The sequence below is a fragment of the Phalaenopsis equestris genome, unplaced genomic scaffold (genome assembly GCF_001263595.1).
Source record: "Phalaenopsis equestris unplaced genomic scaffold, ASM126359v1 Scaffold000854, whole genome shotgun sequence".
NCBI lineage: Eukaryota > Viridiplantae > Streptophyta > Magnoliopsida > Asparagales > Orchidaceae > Phalaenopsis > Phalaenopsis equestris.
Genome location: NW_018165294.1, coordinates 384,600 through 391,554, shown reverse-complemented (window position 1 = coordinate 391,554; position 6,955 = coordinate 384,600).

Sequence of the window (6,955 nt, the reverse complement as noted above, 5' to 3'; positions counted from 1 at the left end):
CTACGTGACCCATAGCTTATGTAACTTCTGACTCTAGCATTTTTCGTCTATGAACATCATTGTAACTCACCACTATGGCCTACATGACCAACTTCAATTTGTGTGGTCCCAATCCATGTGGCTCCTAAATTTGGCCTCTAAGTCTTATGGACATCCTCTTAATTTACCACTACTGTCTACATGACTAACTATGGCCTACGTGGCTCATGACCTGCAACTCCCTATAATGGCCCATGTGGCCAATTGATGCTCCTAAAATAATCACCTATGGCCAATATAGAAAACTGTTGTCACGATATTCAACTACGACATTTACAACTAGCTAACACTACAATCATAGTGTATAGTATTCATCGCGGGCTACTGCATTCATAGTCATGGACTAATACCTTTGCAGCTCGTTATAGTTATTATTGTTGAATTAAAATTGTATATCAACTTTATAAGCCCATCCTCTCTAATTTTAGAGAAGAGTGGACACATGTACTCATGATTACATAGTGGGTTATTTCATACAGTCCAAGCCCCATGATTTTTTCTCTTTGTTAAGGTATTTCACTTAAAAACTAAGATGTCTCCTCCCCTTATTTTTTATTTATTTTTGTGATGAATTTTTTTTCAATGCTGAGATGTTAAATTATTAGTCTGTCTCCTTCGATCTTCTAGCACACATCAGTCTAACAACGTCTGTGGGAAGCAAAATCCAGTTGAACCAATGTCTTCAACTATGAAACGTTGAGCCTCAACATCACTTCCCTTAGATATACATCATCCAACTGACAAAGAAATATTCTTTGCACTTCTTGAACATCATTTTCTTGCATTCTTCAATGTGTGGGGCAACCTTTGCTGCAATCTCAAATGGTCATCCCAAGCAAGATTATGTTGTTGTAGTCTTTTTGCATCTTATTCAGACACAATGTCAATGATAAATACTTCTAAGTGCGGAGAAACTTTTATTGTAGTCTCAAAAGGCCTTTCACGTTATTGTCTCCAACATTCTTATGGTAAGGTAATCATCATATGCCTCATTCAAACATCGAGTCTTCAGGCGCCGCTTTCAAACAAGAGGCAACCTTCATCGCAAAGAGCACTTCTTTCAATGTCCCTTTACTATAATGGAGTCTCTTTTAAACTAGATTAAGAAGTTGATCTCTTTATAGTTTGTTACATACATAAGTTATTTTAGAAGCTCGTATGGAAAATACCCTGCTAAGGGATAAAAAATTCAAAAGAAGCAACTTGCAAGATGTTAAATATCATTCTTGAGTATAGATGCAACCATATTTTAAAGTAAAAAAGTATAGTCTATTTTGACGTATGCCTAGACTCGAGAAGCACAAAATATTTTCTAATACCTCATTATGAGATTAATCAATTTCATTGGGACTCGATTCAACCTCTTTAGTAACATGTTACAATCATCAAGAAGAATCCTCAACAAACAACCTTGGATAGGTCAAAAATCTGTAGTAAATTTCATATGACTTTTTCCATCGCATGTTAACACAGTCGAGCAGATGATACGGCTATACAACATAGAATGAGTCTTACATTGTTGACAGATTCTTCTTTTTACTCTGGTCCAATATAGGTTAATGTTGTCAAGTATCTTCAGGTATACAACTTAGAACGGGACTTGCATCCATAATGGATTCTTTTTTCAACTATTCTAATACAATTCAATTCCACTGAGCATCTCTGGTTATACAACCTATAATAGGCCTTACATCCTTTGTCGATTACAACTAACTTCTTTCATTATAGGCTATGTTTGTCGAGTGGCTCTAACTAAATAACCTAAGAAAAGTCAAGCATTCTCAGTGATGGCCCAGAAGGCGAATGAACTTGGCTCAACAATTGAGAAATAATATCTTGTAACCACCTAGGATATAGGGCAAGCATATCTCAGAAGGAAAAGTGAAAAATTCTTAATGAAAACCCAAAATTTGAGCGATATCAGCTCAAAATTTGGGCAGCATCATCTCTTAACCAACCAAAAGATGAGGAACATAGCTAAGAAGGAGAGGTAAAAGCGACATCAAAAGCAATGTCAAAACTTTTACTACTTCAAATAAAAGAAAAACATACAGACAATCATATTGTGTATAAATGTCACATCAGGTAATTAAAAAGCTATAAAATTGAACATACTACAAAAACTATAACAAGTCAGCTTGTCTTCGAATGGTGTTGATATCACCTCCTCAAAATTCTCTTGCTTCCATTGATATTTAGGGAGGCGAGATTATCCATCTAGTAACATCTCAATAGAGTCAAAAATCTTGAACAAAAGTTGAACAACATTATGAAAATCTTATTTGTAAAGCACAACAACAACACAAAAAATCTCATTCAAAAAGCACAACAACATCATAGAAAATCTCCCCTGAAAAGCATGATAGCAGCCCAGAAAAATCTCCTCTAGAAATCACCACAGAAATGCAAGAAATCTCTACAAGAAAGTGTAATGATATTGTAGGAAATTTGCTCTGAGATGGGCAACAATAATGTCAAAGCAGAGCTCTGCTGAGCACACAAAAATGGGCAAGGAGACTTTGAGGTAGAAAGCAGCAACGCCAAAGAGGAGCTATGTTGATTGAACAAAAGAAAGTTGGGAGACTTCACCTTTTTTCTTCTAGAAGCTTCATTGATCGCACAAGAATAGGTTTGGAGACTCCAAGGTAGGCAACAACAGTGTCAAATGGGAAATCTGTTGATCACAAAAAAACATGATTAGAGACTCTATATTTTTTTTCTTTTGAGAGCTCTGTTGATTGCAAAAAACTAAGTTGGGAGACTCTAAGGCATGCAACTGTAATGCAAAGGATAGCACCATTTATCACATAATACAGGTCGGCAGACTTTACTATTCTACTATGAGCTTCGTTGATCACGCAAAAATAGACTAAGAGATTCTAAGGTGGGCCATAAGAATGCTAAATGGGAGCTCTATTGATCACACAAAATATGCTTGGAGATTCAAACCTTTTTTCTTCTTGGAGCTTCGTTGATTACACAAAATGGTTGTGAGACTCCAAGGAGGCCAGGTGGGCAACCACACCACTATGAGGAGCTTTTTTTATCATATAATAAGAGGCTGGGAGACTCCACCTTTCTTCTTATGGGAGCTCCATTAATCGCATAAAAATAGGCTACAAGACTCTAAGTTGGCTAACTACAATGCTAAGAGGAGCCCTGTTGATTGTACAAGAACAGGCTAGGAGACTCACTCTTTTTCCTTCTCAAAACTTCATTAATTGCACAAAAATAAGCTAGGTGACTCCACCTTTTTCCTCTTCTTTCTGGCCCATTTGTAGGCTTAAAATGGAAAAAAAACAAAAAATAAATAAATATAAATCTATCAAATTTTAGTTTGACCCGTAGTCACTAATGTGGTCATCTACCATCCACCAGATTGTTCCTGTCTTCTGTCGTATGATCTTGCATTTCTTGGATCACTTACATAGCAGCCCACCATCCATGATCATGGATTTGAGACATGGCCCTCTACCTTCCACTGGATAACTTCATCCTCACGATGTTCGATCTTGCATCCTTGGATTGCTGACATGGAAATCCCACCGATGAACTCTATATTTGACTTCACTGCCTACCCTAGACTCTATGTGTCGTCGGTCGGTAGCCCCCGCCCCCCGTCGGTCGGTAGCCACCGACCACCACTATTGGCACCTCCACTAGCTCAGACTCCAGTCACTGCCACCTCTGGCTAACTCATCTACCCACGCTAGTAGTCTCTGGTCAATAACCTCGACCGCTGATGTCATTGTCTGGCCGCCCCCTTTCATTAGTCACCATTGTCGCTAGCCCTCGACCTCAAACCACATCCTTTAACCAACTCATACCACCACCTTCGTCAACCTCTAGTTATCTGCCTTGCTAGCCAGTCATCACCTCCAGTAGCAGCCGTCGGTCATGACCATCTCTGTCACTGGCCAAAGTTTCCGCCACCGCTGGCCTCCCCCTTTAGAATTGTCGTCTCTGGTGAGAAAGGTAATTTAATTTTTTGAAAGTCAAGGGATTCAAAATCATGACCACAAATAAGTGAACCAACTAGGTGCCAACTAGTTTAAAACTTGTGTGTGTGTGTGTGTGCGTGCGTGTGTGTGTGTGTGTGTGTGTGTAATTTCAGATTTTACTTCTTTCAGATGAAGAAGTTAGCCTGTTAGAAAATAGGGGGCAACAAATATGTTATCAAAAAATTTTCATCAACTGTCATGGAAGTCGAGGCATGGCATAAATCTTGAGGTAATTTTTTGAGTAAGGAATGTTCAAACCTAAACTAAAAATAATCTAGAACTCCAATTTCAACAAACTTATAGTTAAACTAGCCAGCTCAATGAGATGAACATATTGTGACCCAATCATAATCAAAACAAACATAGATCAATCTATTAAATCTTTCTTAGAAGCTTTATTGCCCAATTGGATGATCAAACATATTCCAAATCTATAAATCTTATGATCAAATTGAGTGTCTTGACAAGACAAATCCAACGAGGCTAAGATCACTCAATTTTCACAACATTAAGGCACTCAAGTCCACAAAATATTGTTTATTGAGACAATATCTCTGAACTGTTTGATAGATTGGTCTGGATTTCTTTCTTATTTGGAAGGAGGCCTCTACCATACTCTAGAAACAAAACCCTATCTTTTATATAAGAGAGGAAGTGGATCGAGACCCCAGCCCGAAGAAGGACTGTGAGAGGAAGGAAATGAAGTCAAGTGTCATTTTTGTGTTGAAGATCTGGTGAACACTTCTCGTTGTTGCAGTTGTCAATCATTGTGGACCACCAGTCGTCAACCACCTTCAATTAACACTTATCAATCACCATCGATCATTGCTTGCTCCTTGCAACAAAAATCTCTACGGAATCACAACATGCACCACAAAATCTTGTCATATGTTGTAAAGTAATAAAGTACCCGACAATGTAGTGACGAACCTCAAAGATCGTAAAGCAATGCCTCCAAAGATCATATAATGGTGCCACCTAAAAGATGATGCAGTGGTGTACCCCAAAGATGGTGTTATAATGCACCTAAAGTACATTGTAACTCTCCTTATTGAGCTTTGCGACCAAGTACAACCTATGTGGTTTATGGCTTGTGCATTTCTTGATTCTAGCCCACAGGGCCTATAGATATAATTATAACTCACCATTACGCTATATATGACCAACTATGGCCTACGTGGCTCATAGCTCATACAGCTTCTGAATCTGGCCCTTGCCACCCCCCGAAGATGGTGTAATAATGCACCTAAAGTACATTGTAACTCTCCTTCTTGAGCTTTGCGACCAAGTACGACCTATGTGGTTTATGGCTTGTGCATTTCTTGATTCTAGCCCACAGGGCCTATAGATATCATTGTAACTCACCATTACGCTATATGTGACCAACTATGGCCTACGTGGCTCATAGCTCATGCAGCTTCTGACTCTGGCCCTTGCAACCTACGAATGCAATCATAACTAATCACTATGGCAAACATGCCCACAGCTCACGTAACTTCTGACTTTGGCCTTTATAGCTTACAATTATCATTCTAGCTCACCACAATAGCCTGCATGAAGAATTACGACCTACGTGGCTCAAAGGCATTCTAGATTCCAACTTTGATGCTCTATGTCCTATGGATGCATCTCATCCCACCATTATGGCCAACATGACCAATTATGGTCTATGTGGCTTGCAGGTCATGCAAATCTTAACTCTGGCTCCTACAGCGTATGAACGTCATCATAACTTATTATAATGACGTATGTGACCAATTATGGTCTGCATGGCTCACAGCTCGTTTAGCTCATGAATCCAATCCTTGTGGCTTACGGACATCATTGCAACTCACTATTACGGCATATGTAAACAACTATAGCCTACATGGTCCAAGGTCATGCGACTCCCAACAATGGCTTCTGCGGTCTACAGAAGTATTCAAAATTTACCACAATGGCTTACATGAACAACCACGGTCTGCATGGCTCATGGCTCTTACAACTCCTACTATATTTATGACCAACTGACGCTTCTGAAGCAACCATCTATGGCCTACATAGCCAAATTTTGTCAAGGTAGACAACTATAACCTTTACGAAAAGTTAGTGAAACAACTACCGTCTACATAATTCATGACGGGCTACTGTCTTCATAGTCATCGACTATAGCCTTAGTAGCCTGTTATAACTATTATTATTGAACTACTATTGTCTATCAACTTTGTAACTCTATCTTTCCTAATGCTAAAGAAGAGTGAGCCCATGTAGTCATAATTATATAGTAGATTATTTCAATTGGGTCAAGCTCCGTGATTTTTCCCTCTTTCTAGAGATTTTCACATAAAAAATCAAGGTCACTCCATCTTCTTACTTCTCGTTAATCTCTCTGTGCGTTCAACTTCGTTCTGAACTAAAACGCTAAATTATTGTGCTACCATCGCAGATCTCCCAACTCCCGTGAAGGAAAAATTTTATCAATCATCATCAAATCAATATCCATATCAAGATCTTTGATTTTAAAAAATGCATTCAAAACTTTAATAAATAAAGAAACTTTCTTGATGGACTTTGTCATAAAATTTGTTAAAATAGGGTATGATATATTGTGTGATGTCATCAGTTGCATAGCACGAGTGATAGCGAATGTGGTCAATTTAAAAATTTAGGCTAAAAGCATATTCTTGAGTGGAGAAACTATTAGTTCTATAAATGATTTATGATATACATGAAATTTAAAAATATATATATTTTTAATTTTTGTCAATAAAGCAGTGCAATCATTGCATTCAACTATCAGTTTTGCAATGCTTATTAAATTTTAAAAAAAAACCTAAACCTTTATCGAAATAAAATAACTGCAAGAATCGCCATGAAACTTGAATAAATATTCTGAATATATATATATATATATATATATATATATTGTAATCTCT